The 21,258-nt window shown below is 39.0% G+C and overlaps 1 protein-coding gene across 4 annotated transcripts in view; it reads left to right on the forward strand.

The window, feature by feature from the left end:
• Positions 1-227: 227 nt before the first annotated feature.
• The window catches only part of LOC149197245 (phosphomevalonate kinase, peroxisomal-like), a 257,594-nt gene continuing 236,563 nt past the window's right edge, over positions 228-21,258 (forward strand). Inside the window, exons 1-3 of one of the 4 annotated variants that reach the window (XM_089405790.1) lie at positions 228-449; positions 4,329-4,441; positions 4,666-4,748. The gene's annotated coding sequence lies outside the window, so the exon portion shown is untranslated. Of the gene's footprint in view, positions 450-3,054; positions 3,120-4,328; positions 4,442-4,610; positions 4,749-21,258 lie in introns of those variants that run through there. The other 3 variants (XM_089405789.1, XM_089405792.1, XM_089405791.1) reach the window with 3 other exon arrangements.

Here is a 21,258-nt window from a genome sequence, read left to right on the forward strand (position 1 = left end):
ATCCAATATCTCCAGATATGTTTCACTTGTAAAATAGAACTTTTACAACATCCGGTCTCTGATTTCTTTAGAAACCAACAACCTGGCATCAATAGATATGATGCTAATTGAATGTCTTTTGTCAAACCTCGATCCTTGAGTCTAAAGACTCAAATAACTTTGGAGGTGTTCTATCCTGCATCATAGACAAATTCGAACTTTGACCATCAAGGCTGCTCGTAGGCTGATTCTCAAGTCATTGAGGACAACAATACTCCAAAATAAAACATGTATTTAGCATACCCAGGTCCAGGTTCATTGCATCTCTGGTCGTCCCTTCCATTTCAAGCAGATCCCAACTCCGAAACACGCCTCTCATTTCTCCCTTGGCCGTTGGCGCTCTGCAACCTCGCTCTCTGCAACCTCGCTCTCCTGGTGCTCGAGGTGAAACCTACACTAGCACACCACAGGTATCTTTTTCCTCCTCGGACTTAGAAGCCGTTGCAAACCCTCCTTCAGTGTTTCAAATCCTCTCTCTGAGGTTTTCACCACGATTTTTGTTTATCTGTCTTGGATAAATCAGTGTTACAAATCCTCTCTGAGGGGAATTTTGTTTATCTGTCTTGGATAAATCTTTCCCAATTTTACTTGGATCTTAGGTTCATTCAACAAAAGCGTAAGGTCTTCCTGGAAAGTTTTTCAACATTATCACCCACTACACACCAACATTATCACCCACTACACACCAACCCTCGCAGGGAAGGCTCTTGTTGAATATATGATGTTTCTGTTATCATAGGTCTTTTGTTTTGCATGCTCATAGAAATCCACCGTTCGATCATATTTCAAAGCTTTAGCACTTGTTTTTGAGAGAGAAACCCCAGAAAATCTCGCCTCAACGGCATAGTTTTGAGGTCGGTGAAGAAATTAGCGACTCGATTAGGTTTTGAAAGCTTCTGCGTTCTCTTTCCCGTTTGGAAACCTTACAAATCTTGAATTTACGCGGCTCGTTTTGAGATTCCCGAGGAAATTTTGTTCTCTCCGTCTTTTCTTAATCGCTTTGTGAAATTTCACGAGAATTGGTATGATCTAGCTGGTTTAGCGAAGAATGGAGGCTATAAAGCCGGGAAGCGAAACAAAAATTTCAGAAGGTTAATGAGAAAAAAACAATAATAGCTGTTCCTTTAAAGGAGAAAATTGGTAAAGATGCTAGGCTATGCATGGGCGGCAGAGTGAAGAGCAACAACGGCAGCGGCACATGTAGCCTGTCCCAAGTCACGGTACAGTTGGCGATTCTTCCAACGCTCAGCAGCTCTTTTAACTCACAGCAGTTGGAAACGTCTAGTTCTCGGAGCTGTGTCAGCTGTTCCAAACCCGTTATGCTTTTCAGCTTCATACATCTAGATACCTGCAACACCTCCAAGGACTTCAAATATCCAACGCCTAGCAGCTCTTCTAACCCATTGCACAGATGAACGCGTATTTCTCGCAGCTGCATCACCTGCGCCAAATCCGCTATGCTCATCAGCTTCAATTTAGGACAGTTGTCCAATTCCAGTTTTATGAGTGCATTTGGCAATGTCCGAACCTCAATCAGATCTTCACAGTCCTTGATGTTGAGATGCTGGAGGTTGGGGCAAACACCCGTAGGAAATGATACCTCTGATATTGCTGTGTTGTGCAGTTCCAAGTGTTGAAGATGAAGCAGGCACTTCGCAAAACCAGATAGCCGTTCTATTTTCCTCAATTTAGGACAATCGATCAATTGCAGTTTTATGAGTGCATTTGGCAATGTTCCAACCTCCACCAGATCTTGACAATCCCTGATGTCCAGATATTGGAGTTCGGGGCAAACACCGGTAGGAAATGATATCTCCGATATTTGTGTTTTGTGCAGTTCCAAGTGTTGAAGCCGAAGCAGGCGCCTCTCCAAATTACTCAATGTTCCTTGTCCTCCTGAGTCTGTCATTGTTTCACTTCCGCCTTCAACCGTTTCAAAAGGCAGTTCTTGTAAGGGACAGTCCTCCACTATCAACTTTATCAACTGATCCAAGAGGAGAAAGGAATCCGGCAAACGTTTCAAACTCCGGCAGCTTAGCAGCTCCAAATGCTTCAAGTTCCTAAGGTCACGTCCAAAACAAGGCGGCAGCGCTTCCAACAAAGGCGTTTCTAATACCAACTTTTCCAAATGGCTTGACTCTCCAGTTGCACTTGGCCATTCTTCCATGTTCATCAACTGATCCAAGAGGAGAAAGGAATCCGGCAAACGTTTCAAACTCCGGCAGCTTAGCAGCTCCAAATGCTTCAAGTTCCTTAGGTCACGTCCAAAACAAGGCGGCAGCGCTTCTAAGAAAGGCGTTTCTAATACCAACTTTTCCAAATGGCTTGACTCTCCAGTTGCACTTGGCCATTCTTCCATGTTTATAAGGCACAACAGTAATTTTTCCAGGGACCACTGATGAGCAATTTGGGGGGGCAACACTTCGATGCGCCATTCAGGGAAACCCATGTATTCAAGCGTAATCTTTCGAAAAGTTCCACCAGGGATGGTTAACTTATGGCATCCCAATAAATTAATATATTTAAGCTTAATTAAATTCCCGAAGGAGTCGGGAAGCCTCTCCAAGGCACCGCAGTAAGACAGGTCGATGTGTTGTAGGCTCGATAAATCCCCGAAGGAGTCGGGAAGCCTCTCCAAGGCACCGTCTCCTGGTCCAGCCTTTCAGTGGTGGCCTCTCTATTATGTTTCCAAGCAGAGTTTTTACAACAGTGAGCTCGATTCGAGTCTCACTAAACAGAATGAAGTCAGTAGGAATGGAGTGCATAGAGTCTCCTCATTGAAACTCAACCTCCGAGGGTCACAGTAGTATGACAGGCCTATATCGAGGAGCTTGCTTGAACCTCTCAAGCCTTCAATGGAGTCCACAGACTCTCTGACTCTCTCTGGTTCTATCTGGCTTGATGCTGCCTTCAGGTCAGCTCGGCTTCTAGTCTCTGTTCTTTGCTATTAGCTTCTTGCGTCTCTGTATGTGCCCGTATTTTAACTGCGTGAATTGATTTGAAAATCTCCCTTGGCCGTTGGCGCTCTGCAACCTCACTCTTCTGGTGCTCGAGGTGAAACCTACTCTAGCACACCACAGGTATCTTTTTCCTCCTCGGACTTAGAAGTCGTTGCAAACCCTCCTTCAGTGTTACAAATCCTCTCTCTGAGGTTTTCACCAGGAATTTTGTTTATCTGTCTTGGATAAATCTTTCCCAATTTCACTTGGATCTTAGGTTCATTCAACAAAAGCGTAAGGTCTTCCTGGAAAGTTTTTCAACATTATCACCCACTACACACCAACCCTCGCAGGTAAGGCTCTTGTTGAATATATGATGTTTCTGTTATCATAGGTCTTTTGTTTTGCATGCTCATAGAAATCCACCGTTCGATCATATTTCAAAGCTTTAGCACTTGTTTTTGAGAGAGAAACCCCATAAAATATCGCCTGAACGGCACAGTTTTGAGGTCGGTGAAGAAATTAGCGACTCGATTAGGTTTTGAAAGCTTCCGCGTTCTCTTTCCCATTTGGATGCAAAACTGTAAATGTCTTATATGTAGTACTTCTTTCTTTTGTGAAAATATGCAATTATACATTGTGGTGACTTGTACCGTAGAAATCTTAGGTTTATTTAACACTTCATGAGTTTGCAAGTGTGTTCCCCTCGGTTATGATTTTCTGAAGTTTTTGGTTGTTGGAACTGTCTAAGTCTCCAGCCTTGATATCCCCGATATCATTGCTACAAGATATAGAGTTGTTGCTGGTTTCGTTTAAGCAGTCAAGCCCTTTTTTTGGATTAAAAATTGTTGCACCACAGATAATTGAATATTTGTTGTTTTAAATATCTATATGAGTGGTATTTTGGGGCTAGCTTGTGGTTGAGATTTACAACTTGGAAAAATTTAACCTTTCTTGTTTGATTTTGAGTTGTTTTCAAATAACTGCAAACAGTTTTAACTTCACGACTCGCTGTCATAGGCTGCGTATTTTAGTGTAGAGTTACCTTCCCTGATTTTGTATAGGGAGCTCATTTTATGTCGTTATTTTGAGTCCTATTGTTGTAGTGATATGCATAAAGGCTTTCCTACTTTCTAGACATTTGGTATTTTGGTCTTCACATTTTTATTACTGTAAGTCGTATATTAGGCAGTGTTAAGTTTCATGGCTTTAACGTTATTTCTCCTATGATAGGCGGAATATTTTCGTCAACTGCTTAAGCCTGTAACGTAGATGGGCAGTTGGCATTCTTAGCGTATCAACCAGTTTTTATTTTCAAGCTACCTTTATCTAAAAATACCAATCTTGCAGTGGAAGAGAATATGGATGGGCTAATGTGGTTACCATCATCCACATGGACCTTATGACAATTCTATATGGTAAAAGCAATTAATCAGCACACGCTGCGAGCTCATATTCATTTGGTATGCTTATTATGATCTATTACGCATCTGCTATTTTGCTATTCCATATTCAATAGAGTTGCGAACAAATGAGATATTTTGAAGCTTTAATGTTTGTCTTACATGATTTCATCGTGTGTTTGTACAACTGGTTATTTCATTTCACAAAGATGAGATATCAGTTGCCTCATTGCTTCATCCATGTAAAGTTGTATTTCTCACGAAAGGCGTTGAACTTCCTTCAGGCATATCGTCATTTGTGTGTAGGAGAGTTTATGACACTATGAACATGTGTTTATGGTGGTCAACTGATCAAGACTACATTGATGTAAGTTTTCCCACACCATACCTGGTTAAATGATGGAAATTTGTTTAGATTGTCATTTTTTCTATTTGTATTTCTAAATGTCATGCTGGGTATGCTAAATACATGTTTGAAGGGGCGTTTATTTTGGAGGAGTATTGTTGTCCTCAATGACTTGAGAATCAGTCTACGAGCAGCCTCTAATGGTCAAAGTTCAAATTTGTCTATGATGCAGTGCAAGTATAGAACACGTCCAAAGTTATTTGAGTCTTTGGACTCAAGGATCGAGGTTTGACAAAAGACATTCAATTAGCATCATATCTATTGATGCCAGGTCGTTGGTCCCTAAAGAAATCAGATAATGGATGTTGTAAAAGTTATATTTTACAAGTGAAACATATCTGGCAGATATTGGATAGTCCTTTTTGTTGATTTTTTCTTTTCCCTCCAACCTGCATTTCAGAACATCTTTTTCCCACTTTTTCCATTTGATATAATTGCTATTTGGAGCTAATTTCCAATTTTAAAGCAGTCCAGGATTACTCTACATTGATGAACAAAGTTAGATTGAAGGTTTAAAATTTAAATGGATTTGTGATGCCAAGGTCCCATTCTTGTTGAATTCTCCGGAAGGGGAGTGTCTTTTGTTTTATTGATTGGAACCCTGTCTAGGCTGACTTTTTAGATTAAAGTTATTTGACAGTGACATGGATTTAAATAAATAGATATAATGGGAGGTGCAACTTTTGTGAATGATTTCTTCCTCAGCATTATTTTGTAGGATGGCTTCTTTATGTAAAAGTTTTCGTCTGATTAGCCAGTAATCAGTTATATAATTTCAATAATAGCAGTTTGCAGAAAAATTCAATGATACGATTTGTTATTTTAAAATGCCCAAGCAGTGAGTTATAAATTTACTTACGCACTTAAAAATTTGGAACTGGTTTGATCTTGATCTTCTCAGTGATTAAAGTGTTTTGTCTGATCTTAGAGTAGTTCTTTTAATTTGGTTGGCTGTATATTTATTATTTTGAAAGATGTACTTCTTTCGGGACTATTCCTTATAGCAAGCAACGATTAGCTTATGAAACTAATCCTATATTCAAACTAACCCAACGCCTAATCCTATATTCATCTGGTATTGTACATGTCTTTGGAATTATCACAATTTAATAATCTTATCAACCTCTCTTTGCACCTTTTGGGGCAATTGCTAGTTATAGGACATACCTCAATTTCTTATTCACAGACAAAAAAAAGACCGAATATATCAAGCAGATGAAGAAGTAATCTATCCCACAGACGACTATCTTTAACCTATTCTATTTTAAAATCGCGAAGTTTGTAAAAGCAAAGTCTCCCGATAAGATATTAAGAATGTTTTCAAAATATTAAGAGCGAAGTCTCCAGATAAAATATTAAGAACGTTTACAAAATATTATAAGCAGTCAAAAACATGTTCTTCCAACCACGTCATGCCAGACGGTCATTTAAAAATTTTCAACAAAATATTATATGCCATCGAAAACACGTTCTTCAAACCACGCGTTCTTCAGTGTTCAAACCACGTCATCACTGACGGTCATTTAAAAATTTTCAACAAAATATTATAAGCCGTCAAAAACACGTTCTTCAGTCTTCAAACCACGTCATGCCAGACGGTCATTTAAAATTTTTCAACATATTTAATGGCTAAAATGGCCTGTGACGGGCAAAATGCCCGTCAAATTCCAACACTGGTTTCGAAACTTCCAGTTTCCTGTGCGTAGACCTCTACAGTTCTAGAATTAATTTGTTGTTTGGTTACACAGGCAAAACCCTCTCCTGCTGCTCACAGTTGATGAACCCTCAACATTTGCGCTAGGGCTCCCGACTTACAGCTATCTGCCAGGTAATTTAAGATTTTGGCCGACAGAGCCTCAGTTGTATTCCGCCAGTCTGAACATTGATTCAAGGGTTCACTTATTCGACTCGAGGGTCTGCACTTTGGCTCCTCTGAGGGCTTCTTGTTTACTGAAAATATTAAGAGAGACTGTAATTAGTCATGTAGTAATTTTTTAATGGTTATATAGTATTTCTTTTTTGAAAGTGGGTTCTCTGCTGACTTTCCGGCTGATACAGATTCATGCTACTGCGCTCATATGATGTAATTTTGTTGAGTTTCTATTCTGCACTAGGATCTTGGCTACATTATGTATTTAAGTTTAAAAACTCTTTTATTGATCGGTTATCTTAATGGGTTCCATTGAATATTTAAGTTAAAACCCCTTTTGCTTGACAGTGTCGAGTTAACTTAATGACTTCCATTGAATATTTACAGTTGCTTGTTTCTGGTTGTATTTGCTACAGTTTTACTAGAATTATTACATTTTGTTCTCGGTGCTGTTTTTTCAGGAAGATAATTTGAAAACTGAATTAACGGGCTACCTTATTAAGTGTGTACATATTCAGTTAATTACAACAGCCTTTTTTCTGATTAACTTACTACAACAGTTATAGTTCGGCTTCTTGAGATTTTCCAAAGTTCAAATCCCTTGAGATATGTTTTGCCCTCATGGGCTGGTCTCATCCATGCAAGCAAGTAGTTTCAGGAGATTGTGGTCAGAAGCAAATCCTGGACGAATTTAGTGGAATAGATAACCCCCACTTGCAGCTTCCGAGGCTTCAAGAGTGTTGTATAGCAGCTAAAATCCACTGGGAATTCTCCCAGATTGGAGAGGGGAAATATTTTGGCATCGTGCACTGTGTCGCCTATGCAAGCAAGTCGTTTCATGGGGTTGAGGCCAGAAGCATGTACTAGACGAATTTGAATAAATAACCCTTACCTGCTTAGTCTGGCTTAAAATCCACTGTGAATTCTCCCGGATTGGAGAGAGGAAATATTTTGGCATCGTGGTCTGTGTCGCCCATGCAAGCAAGTCGTTTCATGGGGTTGAGGTCAGAAGCATGTACTAGACGAATTTGAATAAATAACCTTACTTGCAACTTTTTAGGCTTCTTGGCCGAAGGGATTTTTCATGAGTATTGTACTTCGGCTAAAATCCACTACGAATTCTCTGAGATTGAAGAGGAGCTGTGGCATGCGCCGCACACAAGGATATTTAGAAGCATATTGCCAAAAAAAAGCTTATAAAACTATCTGCTGAACAAATTAACTTCGAGTAATTTCCAACCCTAAAAAAAAATAGAGAATTCAATTTTATGGACGTTAGTAAGGAGTCAATACAACTTTCAGCAAAGATCCAACAATCAAGAAACACGAGTTTTCAGTTCAATTACTTGCTGAGATTCATTTGAATTGTGCGAACATATACACATGGACATGGGCCAAATACTCAAAAGAAAACTAAGAAAGCTTTGAGATATGACAAGGAAGCTGAAAAGCTCTGAGGAAGCAACATAGCAGCGTAGAGACATATTCCCCAAAATTAGAGACAAGAAAAGGCAGTAACGGGTAGTAACTTGTGCAACACTTGAGGATCTGTGGTGGCAAAATTCAATCTGCAAGCCTTCTACACGTTTCATAAAGAAAATGCACTTGTTAGGAAAAGCTTCACCCACAAACTTCTCTAGTTTCAAAGACATGTACAGACCCAGATGAATATAGGATTAGGCGTTGGGTTAGTTTGAATATAGGATTAGTTTCATGAGCTAATTGTTGCCTGCTATAAGGAATAGTCCCGAAAGAAGTACATCTTTCAAAATAATAAATATACAGCCAACCAAATTGAAAGAACTACTCTGAGATCAGACAAAATACTTTAATCACTGAGAAGATCAAGATCAAACCAGTTCCAAAATTTTAAGTGCGTGAGTAAATGTTATAACTCACTGCTTGGGCATTTTAAAACAACAAATCGTATCATTGAATTTTTTCTGCAAACTGCTATTATTGAAATTATATAACTGATTACTGGCTAATCAGTCGAAAACTTTTACATAAAGAATCCATCCTACAAAATAGCGCTGAGGAAGAAATCATTCACAAAAGTTGCACCTCCCATTATATCTATTTATTTAAATCCATGTCACTGTCAAATAACTTTAATCTAAAAAGTCAGCATGGACAGGATTCCAATCAATAAAACAAAAGACACTCCCCTTCCTGAGAATTCAACAAGAATGGGACCTTGGCATCACAAATCCATTTAAATTTTAAACCTTCAATCTAACTTTGTTCATCAATCTGCAAGCCTTCTACAAGTTTCATAAAGAAAATGCACTTGTTAGGAAAAGCTTCACCCACAAACTTCTCTAGTTTCTCTAGTGGATGGATCGTAGAACTATAGAACGGTTCTCGTCAATCTCCCATCCAACAAAGATTTCATCACAATAGAAACTTCAATGGCATCAGCCTTGTGTATAACACAATTTTATTGTCAATGCTCGTGGTGGTGGGCGATTTTGACTTCACCAGCACATAGGCGAACTATATGTCGTCAATATTGACATCAATAGCCAATTGCTAGCCAAATAAGACTGTCTATTGTAGAAATACGCTGGATTGCGACCAACTGTGACTAAAAATGTTCATAGCCCTTTTCACGGCTTCACTTGTGACTTAGCGAAGTCATGAAAAGGGCTATAAACATTTTTAGTCACAGTTGGTCGCAATCCAGTGGATTTCTACAATAGGCAGTCTTATTTGGTCGACAATTGGCTATTGATGCCAATATTGACGACATATAGATGGCCTACGTGCTAGTCAAGTCAAAATCGCCCACCACCATGAGCATTGACAATAAAAAAGGACTTTGTGTTATACATAGGGTTGATGTCATTGAAGTTTCTATTGTAATGAAAACTTTATTGGATGGGAGATTGAGAGGAACCATTCTGTAGTTCTGCGATCCATCCACTAGAGAAACCAGAAAAGTTTGTGGGTGAAGTTTTTCCTAATAGACGCATTTTCTTTATGAAACGTGTAGAAGGCTTGCAGATTGAATTTTGCCACCACAGATCCTCAAGTGTTGCCCAAGTTACTACCCGTTACTGCCTTTTCTTGTCTCTGATTTTGGGGAATATGTCTCTACGCTGCTATGTTGCTTCCTCAGAGCTTTTCAGCTTCCTTGTCATATCTCAAAGTTTTCTTAGTTTTCTTTTGAGTATTTGGCCCATGTCAATGTGTATATGTTCGCACAATTCAAATGAATCTCAGCAAGTAGTTGAGCTGAAAACTTGTGTTTCTTGATTGTTGGATCTTTGCTGAAAAGTTGTATTGACTCCTTACTAATGTCTATAAAGTTGAATTCTCTATTTTTTTTAGTGTTGGAAATTACTCGAAGTTAATTTGTTCAGCAGATAGTTTTATAAGCTTTTTTTTGGCAATATGCTTCTGAATATCCTTGTGTGCGGCGCATGCCACAGCTCCTCTTCAATCTCGGAGAATTCGCAGTGGATTTTAGCCGAAGTACAATACTCATGAAAAATCCCTTCGGCCAAGAAGCCTAAAAAGTTGCAGGTAAGGGTTATTTATTCAAATTCGTCTAGTACATGCTTCTGGCCTCAACCCCATGAAACGACTTGCTTGCATGGGCGACACAGACCACGATGCCAAAATATTTCCTCTCTCCAATCTGAGAGAATTCACAGTGGATTTTAAGCCAGGCTAAGCAAGTAAGGGTTATTTATTCAAATTCGTCTAGTACATGCTTCTGGCCTCAACCCCATGAAACGACTTGCTTGCATAGGCGACATAGTCCACGATGCCAAAATATTTTTCCTCTCCAATTTGGGAGAATTCCCAGTGGATTTTAGCTGCTGTACAACACTTTTGAAGCCTCGGAAGCTGCAGGTGGGGGTTATCTATTCCACTAAATTCGTCCAGGATTTGCTTCTGACCACAATCTCTTGAAACTACTTGCTTGGATGGATGAGACCAACCCATGAGGGCAAAACATATCTCAAGGGATTTGAACTTTGGAAAATCCTAAGAAGTCAAACTGTAACTCTTGTTGTAAGTTAATCAGAAAAAAGGCTGTTGTAATTAACTGAATATGTACACACTTAATAAGGTAGACCGTTAATTCAATTTTCAAATTATCTTCCTGACAGAACACCACTGAGAACAAAATGTAATAATTCTAGTAAAACTGTAGCAAATACAACCAAAAACAAGCAACTATAAATATTCAATGGAACTCATTAAGTTAACTCGACACTGTCAAGCAAAAAGGGGGTTTTAACCTAAATATTCAATGGAACCCATTAAGATAACCGATCAATAAAAGAGTTTTTAAACTTAAATACATAATGTAGCCAAGATCCTGGTGCGGAATAGAAACTCAACAAAATTACATCATATGAGCGCAGTAGCATGAATCTGTATTAGCCGGAAAGTCGGCAGAGAACCCACTTTCAAAAAAGAAATACTATATAACCATTAAAAAATTACTACATAACTAATTACAGTCTCTCTTAATATTTTCAGTAAACAAGAAGCCCTCAGAGGAGCCGAAGTGCAGACCCTCGGGTCGAATAAGTGAACCCTTGAATCAATGTTCAGATTAGCGGAATACAATTGAGGCTCTGTCGGCCAAAATCTTAAATTACCTGGCAGATTGCTGTAAGTCGGGAGCCCTAGCGCAAATGTTGAGGGTTCATCAACCGTGAGCAGCAAGAGAGGGTTTCGCCTGTGTAACCAAACAACAAATCAATTCTAGAACTGTAGAGGTCTACGCACAGGAATCTGTATTAGTCGGAAAGTCGGCAGAGAACCTACTTTCAAAAAAGAAATACTATATAACTATTAAAAAATTAACATAACTAATTACAGTCTCTCTTAATATTGTTTATATAATCTTTGGCAAAATCACATAACCAATCTTTTGTCGACGCGTTTCGAACCAACCAGTGTGGTTCATCGTCAGGACGATGAACCACACTGGTTGGTTCGAAACGCGTCGACAAAAGATTGGTTATGTGATTTTGCCGAAGATTATATAAACAATGTTATGGATCACAGAAGTCTAAATTCCTTAATAATTTCTCTTAATATTTTCAGTAAACAAGAATCCCTTAGAGGAGTCGAAGTGCAGACCCTCGGGTCGAATAAGTGAACCCTTGAATCAATGTTCAGACTAGCGGAATACAACTGAGGCTCTGTCGGCCAAAATCTTAAATTACCTGGCAGATTGCTGTAAGTCGGGAGCCCTAGCGCAAATGTTGAGGGTTCATCAACCGTGAGCAGCAGGAGAGGGTTTCGCCTGTGTAACCAAACAACAAATTAATTCTAGAACTGTAGAGGTCTACGCACAGGAAACTGGAAGTTTCGAAACCAGGGTTGGAATTTGACGAGCATTTTGCCTGTCACAGGCCATTTTAGCCGTTAAATACGTTGAAAAATTTTAAATGACCGTCTGGCATGACGTGTTTTGAAGACTGAAGAACGTGTTTTTGACGGCTTATATTAGTTTGTTGAAAATTTTTAAATGACCGTTAGGCATGACGTGGTTTGAAGAACGTGTTTTTGACAGCGTATGATATTCTGTTGAAAATTTTTAAATGACCGTCTGGCACAACATGTAATATTTTGTTGAAAATTTTTAAATGACCGCCTGGCATGACGTGTTAAACCACGCTTTCTTCAGTTTTCAAACCACGTCATGCCTGACGGTCATTTAAAAACTTTCAACAAAATATTTTAAGCCGTCAAAAACACGTTCTTCAGTCTTCAAACCATGTCATGTTAGACGGTCATTTAAAATTTTTCAACGTATTTAACGGCTAAAATGGCCTGTGACGGGAAAAATGCCCGTCAAATTCCAACACTGGTTTCGAAACTTCAAGTTTCCTATGCGTAGACCTCTACAGTTCTAGAATTAATTTGTTGTTTGGGTACACATGTGAAACCCTCTCCTGCACCTCACGGTTGATGAACCTTCAACATTTGCGCTAGGGCTCCCGACTTACAACAATCTGCCAGGTAATTTAAGGTTTTGGCCGACAGAGCCTCAGTTGTATTTCGCCAGTCTGAACATTGATTCAAGGGTTCACTTATACGACCCGAGGGTCTGCACATTGGCTCCTCTGAGGGCTTCTTGTTCACTGAAAATATTAAGAGAGACTGTAATTAGTTATGTAGTAATTTTTTAATGGTTATATAGTATTTCTTTTTTGAAAGTGGGTTCTCTGCCGACTTTCCGGCTAATACAGATTCATGCTACTGCGCTCATATGATGTAATTTTGTTGAGTTTCTATTCCGCACCAGGATCTTGGCTACATTATGTATTTAAGTTTAAAAACTCTTTTATTGATCGGTTATCTTAATGGGTTCCATTGAATATTTAGGTTAAAACCCCCTTTTTGCTTGACAGTGTCGAGTTAACTTAATGAGTTCCATTGAATATTTATAGTTGCTTGTTTTTGGTTGTATTTGCTACAGTTTTACTAGAATTATTACATTTTGTTCTCAGTGGTGTTCTGTCAGGAAGATAATTTGAAAATTGAATTAACGGTCTACCTTATTAAGTGTGTACATATTCAGTTAATTACAACAGCCTTTTTTCTGATTAACTTACAACAAGAGTTACAGTTTGACTTCTTAGGATTTTCCAAAGTTCAAATCCCTTGAGATATGTTTTGCCCTCATGGGCTGGTCTCATCCATCCAAGTAAGTAGTTTCAGGAGATTGTGGTCAGAAGCAAATCCTGGACGAATTTAGTGGAATAGATAACCCCCACCTGCAGCTTCCGAGGCTTCAAAAGTGTTGTACAACAGCTAAAATCCACTGGGAATTCTCCCAAATTGGAGAGGAAAAATATTTTGGCATCGTGGACTATGTCGCCTATGCAAGCAAGTCGTTTCATGGGGTTGAGGCCAGAAGCATGTACTAGACGAATTTGAATAAATAACCCTTACTTGCTTAGCCTGGCTTAAAATCCACTGTGAATTCTCGCGGATTGGAGAGAGGAAATATTTTGGCATCGTGGTCTGTGTCGCCCATGCAAGCAAGTCGTTTCATGGGGTTGAGGCTAGAAGCATGTACTAGACGAATTTGAATAGATAACCCTTACCTGTAACTTTTTAGGCTTCTTGGCCGAAGGGATTTTTCATGAGTATTGTACTTCGGCTAAAATCCACTGCGAATTCTCCGAGATTGAAGAGGAGCTGTGGCATGCGCCGCACACAAGGATATTCAGAAGCATATTGCCAAAAAAAAGCTTATAAAAGTATATGCTGAACAAATTAACTTCGAGTAATTTCCAACACTAAAAAGAATAGAGAATTCAACTTTATGGACATTAGTAAGGAGTCAATAAAACTTTTCAGCAAAGATCCAACAATCAAGAAACACGAGTTTTCAGCTCAATTACTTGCTGAGATTCATTTTAATTGTGCGAACATATACACATTGACATGGGCCAAATACTCAAAAGAAAACTAAGAAAACTTTGAGATACAAGGAAGCTGAAAAGCTCTGAGGAAGCAACATAGCAGCGTAGAGACATATTCCCCAAAATCAGAGACAAGAAAGGGCAGTAACGGGTAGTAACTTGGGCAACACTTGAGGATCTGTGGGGGCAAAATTCAATCTGCAAGCTTTCTACACGTTTCATAAAGAAAATGCACTTGTTAGGAAAAGCTTCACCCACAAACTTCTCTAGTTTCAAAGACATGTACAGTCCCACATGAATATAGGATTAGGCGTTGGGTTAGTTTGAATATAGGATTAGTTTCATAAGCTAATTGTTGCTTGCTATAAGGAATAGTCCCGAAAGAAGTACATCTTTCAAAATAATAAATATACAACCAACCAAATTGAAAGAACTACTCTGAGATCAGACAAAATACTTTAATCACTGAGAAGATCAAGATCAAATTAGTTCCAAATTTTTAAGTGCGTGAGTAAATGTTATAACTCACTGTTTGGGCATTTTAAACCAACAAATTGTATCATTGAATTTTTTCTGCAAACTGCTATTATTGAAATTATATAACTGATTACTGGCTAATCAGACGAAAACTTTTGCATAAAGAAGCCATCCTACAAAATAGTGCTGAGGAAGAAATCATTCACAAAAGTTGCACCTCCCATTATATCTATTTATTTAAATCCATGTCACTGTCAAATAACTTTAATCTAAAAAGTCAGCCTGGACAGGATTCCAATCAATAAAACAAAAGACACTCCCCTTCCGGAGAATTCAACAAGACTGGGACCTTGGCATCACAAATCCATTTAAATTTTAAACCTTCAATCTAACTTTGTTCATCAATCTGCAAGCCTTCTACACGTTTCATAAAGAAAATGCACTTGTTAGGAAAATCTTCACCCACAAACTTCTCTAGTTCTCTAGTGGATGGATCGTAGAACTACAGAACGGTTCCCGTCAATCTCCCATCCAATAAAGATTTCATCACAATAGAAACTTCAATGGCATAAGCCCTGTGTATAACACAAGGTTATTGTCAATGCTCGTGGTGGTGGGCGATTTTGACTTCACCAGCACATAGGCGAACTATATGTCGTCAATATTGACATCAATAGCCAATTGCTAGCCAAATAAGACTGTCTATTGTAGAAATACGCTGGATTGCGACCAACTGTGACTAAAAATGTTCATAGCCCTTTTCACGGCTTCGCTTGTGACTTAGCGAAGTCATGAAAAGGGCTATAAACATTTTTGGTCATAGTTGATCGCAATCCAGTGGATTTCTACAATAGGGAGTCTTATTTGGTTGGTGATTGGATATTGATGACATATAGATGGCCTACGTGCTAGTCAAGTCAAAATCGCCCACCACCATGAGCATTAACAATAAAAAAGGACTTTGTGTTATACATAGGGTTGATGTCATTAAAGTTTCTATTGTAATGAAAACTTTATTGGATGGGATATTGAGAGGAACCATTCTGTAGTTCTGCGATCCATCCACTAGAGAAACCATAAAAGTTTGTGGGTGAAGTTTTTCCTAACAAACGCATTTTCTTTATGAAACGTGTGGAAGGCTTGCATATTGAATTTTGCGATCATAGATCCTCAAGTGTTGCCCAAGTTACTACCCGTTACTGCCTTTTCTTGTCTCTGATTTTGGGGAATATGTCTCTACGCTGCTATGTTGCTTCCTCAGAGCTTTTCAGCGTCCTTGTCATATCTCAAAGTTTTCATAGTTTTCTTTTGAGTATTTGGCCCATGTCAATGTGTATATGTTCGCACAATTCAAATGAATCTCAGCAAGTAGTTGCGCTGAAAACTCGTGTTTCTTGATTGTTGGATCTTTGCTGAAAAGTTGTATTGACTCCTTACTAACGTCCATAAAGTTGAATTCTCTATTTTTTTTAGCGTTGGAAATTACTTGAAGTTAATTTGTTCAGCAGATAGTTTTATAAGCTTTTTTTTGGCAATATGCTTCTGAATATCCTTGTGTGCGGCGCATGCCACAGCTCCTCTTCAATCTCGGAAAATTCACAGTGGATTTTAGTCGGAGTACAATACTCATGAAAAATCCCTTCGGCCAAGAAGCCTAAAAAGTTGCAGGTAGGGGTTATTTATTCAAATTTGTCTAGTACATGCTTCTGGCCTCAACCCTATGAAACAACTTGCTTGCATGGGCGACACAGACCACGATGCCAAAATATTACCTCTTTCTAATCTGGGAGAATTCACAGTGGATTTTAAGCCGGACTAAGCAGGTAAGGGTTATTTATTCAAATTCGTCTAGTACATGCTTTTGGCCTCAACCCATGAAACGACTTGCTTGCATAGGTGACACAATCCATGATGCCAAAATATTTCCCCTCTCCAATCTGGGAGAATTCCCAGTGGATTTTAGCTGCTGTACAACACTCTTGAAGCCTCAGAAGCTGCAGGTGGGGGTTATCTATTCCACTAAATTCGTCCAGGATTTGCTTCTGACCACAATATCCTGAAACTACTTGCTTGCATGGATGAGACCAGCCCATGAGGGCAAAACATATCTCAAGGGATTTGAACTTTGGAAAATCTCAAGAAGTCGAACTGTAACTGTTGTAGTAATTTAATCAAAAAACGACTGCTGTAATTAACTGAATATGTACACACTTGATAAGGTAGCCTGTTAATTCAGTTTTCAAATTATCTTCCTGACAGAACAACACCGGGAACAAAATGTAATAATTCTAGTAAAACTGTAGCAAATACAACCAAAAACAAGCAACTTTAAATATTCAATGGAACTCATTAAGTTAACCCGACACTGTCAAGCAAAAGGGGTTTTAACTTAAATATTCAATGGAACCCATTAAGATAACTGATCAATAAAAGAGTTTTTAAACTTAAATACATAATGTAGCCAAGATCCTGGTGCGGAATAGAAACTCAACAAAATTACATCATATGAGCGCAGTAGCATGAATCTGTATTAGCTGGAAAGTCGGCAGAGAACCCACTTTCAAAAAAGAAATACTGTATAACCATTAAAAAATTACTACATAACTAATTACAGTCTCTCTTTATATTTTCAGTAAACAAGAAGCCCTCAGAGGAGCCGAAGTGCAGACCCTTGGGTCGAATAAGTGAACCCTTGAATCAATGTTCAGACTGGCGGAATACAACTGAGGCTTTGTCAGCCAAAATCTTAAATTACCTGGCAGATTGCTGTAAGTCGGGAGCCCTAGCGCAAATGTGTTGAGGGTTCATCAACCGTGAGCAGCAGGATAGGGTTTCGCCTGTGTAACCAAACAACAAATTAATTCTAGAACTGTAGAGGTCTACGCACAGGAAATTGGAAGTTTCGAAACCAGTGTTGGAATTTGACGGGCATTTTGCCCGCCACAGGCCATTTTTGCCGTTAAATATGTTGAAAATTTTTAAATGACCGTCTGGTATGACGTGGTTTGAAGACTGAAGAACGTGTTTTTGACGGCTTATAATATTTTGTTGAAAATTTTTAAATGACCGTCAGGCATGACGTGGTTTGAATACTGAAGAACGCGTGGTTTGAAGAACGTGTTTTTGACGGCATATATATTTTGTTGAAAATTTTTAAATGACCGTCTGGCATGACGTGGTTGGAAGAACGTGTTTTTGACTGCTTATAATATTTTGAAAATGTTCTTAATATTTTATCCGGAGACTTCGCTCTTAATATTTTGAAAACGTTCTTAATATCTTATTGGGAGACTTTGCTTTTACAATTTCTTCCACTCCTCCTCCCCATTCTCCAAACAAAATGCCATCTTTCTCTAGTGATTAAATGTTTTTTTACAAAGTGATAGGGGCTGAGATACATCCTTTGATGTATTCTGAAGAATGGAATGCATCCCCACCTTGTACACTTGATTTGAGTTCCCATTACCCCATCTCCCAGTAGACCGTCTGATAAATCTAGCCATTCTTCTCCTGCACTAAATTTGTAGCTTTTCCACATAAGTTTTCATGGCCCCCATCCCATAATATGCAATCTCACAGGCTAGCTATTCATGCTATCTTGGAAAAACATCTCTATCTTTCTCGCAACCCTTGATACAAATCCAAGTCAAGAATACCTGGAATTGGAGATTACAGGCCTTAGTCACTTTGGAACAGGATTTTCAGTGGTTTGACTTGCATTTGTAATTATTTATTTTCTACAGATTTGCATGTCAAAGTCTAGATTCAACTAAAGTAATTCTAGGAATCTGTTTTCTTAGAAGAAACATCTTCAATGAAGCTTTGTGATAGTTCAAATACTCCAGTGAGAAAGAACTCCATAAGGTTTCTGTAATATCTTGAATTTTGTGAGACTCTGTTTTATGTTGAATTCTCTGGGACTCTTTTTTTGGTTGTTTGACTTACAGTTGTATCTATTTATTTTCTATAAATTTTCTTGTCAAAATCTTGATTCAACTAAAGTAATTCTAGCTTCTTTCTTCCCGAGAGAAACATCTTCATTGAAGCTTTGGAACAGTTCAGAATTCCCGTGAGCAAGAACTCCATAAGATTTCTGCAATAGGTGGATTGAACTGTTTGTTCTTATTGCAGTTTCCTGTGGGACGGATCCACTGTCTGTTGAAGTCTCGAGTATCTGCAAATGGAAGGGTGGGAGCAACTGTAGCTGTTTATTCTGCAGCCATTCTGGAGTATCTCACTGCAGAAGTTTTATAACTTGCGGGAAATGCCAGTAAAGATCTCAAGGTTAAACATATCACCCCAAGGCATTTGCAGCTTGCTATTAGAGGAGACGAAGAACTTGATACTTTGATCAAAGGTACCATAGCAGGTGGAGGTGTCATCCCTCACATCCACAAGTCACTTATTAACAAATCCACAAAAAAAGATAAGTACTAAGTGTGGGGATTGTGTCAAGCGTTTTATTTATTGTAGGATGTGGGCTGAAATGTTTAGCTCAACGGAGTGCTGGGATCAGTACATGTGGATTCAGGAGTGCACTATATTCTTCCCCTGTTGTTTTGGTATATATGTTTGTTTTGAACCTACTGTAACTAGTGTGATATGAATAGCCATTTGATCTGCAGAAATTGATTGGATATTAATAGCCAATTGATCTGCAGAAATTGACGTGATATTAATAGCCAATTGATCTGTAGAAATTGACTTGATATTAATAGCCACTTGATCTACAGAAATTGACTTGATTAAAGTGCCAAACTTCAAAAACAGTTTGATGCCCACGTGCAGTTAACACAGAATGTATTTTGAAAACTAGGATTTAACTTTGTAGTGCTTGAATCATCATCTCATGTTGGTTTTCATCTGTTAGTAGCCAGATACGTTTCTCTTACAATTAGATTGTTCTAAGTTATACCTAAATTTCTTTATGGGGTACATACTTTCCCCCAAAAGTTCACAATTTATTGGAAACCAAAATTATAGAACTTTTTTTCTCATGTTTTGCATTGGCACTTCCAGATATGTTCACCCCTAAAACCTCTCCATTCCCCGAATAAACCCTCCAAAATCTGACAAAGCCCCTTTTTAGCCCCAGTCCTAAGTGCGAAGTTCAAACCTTCCATAAGACCTGACCATATAACTTGGTGCTTTCATTTCTCAATCACAATCGCAATTGCAGCTTTCAGGAGGTCTTTTATAAGTCATGTCTGTAACATCGCCGATGGCCGATTACCGATTGCCCCTATTGGATGCGATATTACTATTAAATCATGTTACAATGGTGTAGTCGGGTTCAAACTTTAATCACTATCGCAAATCGCATATGTATAAAGGCTCCCCCCTCGACTTCCGCCGATGCGATGCGATCTAATCGCAATCGTAAATTGCATCCATGTGTGTATAAAGGCTACGCCCCTTGACTTCTGCCGATGCGATATTGCGATGCGATCTGATCGCAAATTGCACAGGGTCAGGGCTTGACATTAACGCATACCACTCCATTTTTGCGATGCGATATTAGGTGTCAGACCCGATATGACTCACCGCTCCCGTGTAATAAGTTTCAAGTCCGATTTGCGCTGCCGATAGTGTATTTGCCATGTGTTTTGCCAGAAGTCTGCGCTGATAGTGTATTTGCCATATTGCATAGTTTTCCCCGGCTGATAATCCCCGCGCATCTTCCGCCCCCGATGATCGTTGGATCCAAATCCATCCAACGGCCCTCGTCCATCCCGATCCCATATCTCTCGATACCCTCTGCAAAACGATCCCCACCGTCGATCCACGCAATCCAATCGCTGATATCCCTCCTCTCGCCTCGATCATTACATGCATCCGAAGGAAGAAGGTGGCCAGTATCCAGCACTCGGCGTAATAGATCCTCAACAACCGCATTTAACATGAAGAATGGCCGAGAAGAAAAAGGACATGCCTCGAGCAGATCAGAGCATTTATCAGTTATGGAGCTTCTTTCATGCAACACTCCACCTGTTCAGAAAGGACAACAGAGTATCGGAAAAGATCAGATTCATTCATTGAAACAAACAGATTGCAGCAGAGACTACCAGACAATTAAAGCGGTTGGCGGTCAATTATGACCCCTCCATACTTAGAACGGCCGAGTGCCTTTGTATTCAAACTCTATATATATCCACAAACAAGATGTAATCAGGGTTGATGGTTGTCGTTTTGATGTAAGGTTCAACTTCTGGAGACTGTAACTACTTTGATACTTGCAGCGTCTGGTCTTCATTTTCAGTTAATACAAGCTTCTTTCGCTGTTAATTGCTCACTTTCCGGTTCTATTCTATTCTAGGCTGTGCCTGTTATGCATTTTTCATGTACTCTTGATGTTTAGCATTAGAGGAGCTGTCATCCTACCTCTGTGTTGAAGTCTAGTACGTATCATTGAATGTGTTATGCAGGTTTCTGTTATCTTAGTGCCAGAGAGCTGTCATCCTGTCTGCGCATTAGGAAATAGATTTGCAGACCTTTTTTACTGGTTGTAGCCGGCCATCACATGGTCTTGTGCATCTGCTGGTGTGGTCAGTATTCTCCATATTCACCAAATCCTTAAACTGTGAGTAATTGGTGGTCTAAAGCCTTGCAATCTGGGGGTGTTCACCCATGTCTGGAGTTAAGCATAGTAGAAGTGGTTATCTGGCTTGAACAAGCATCATTCCTTCCATTCATCCATTTCCAACATTAAGTTGAGTTTGTA

The sequence above is a fragment of the Pinus tabuliformis genome, chromosome 2_2 (genome assembly GCF_031772625.1).
Source record: "Pinus tabuliformis cultivar Carrire ecotype Pingquan chromosome 2_2, CPIR1, whole genome shotgun sequence".
Classification (NCBI taxonomy): domain Eukaryota; kingdom Viridiplantae; phylum Streptophyta; class Pinopsida; order Pinales; family Pinaceae; genus Pinus; species Pinus tabuliformis.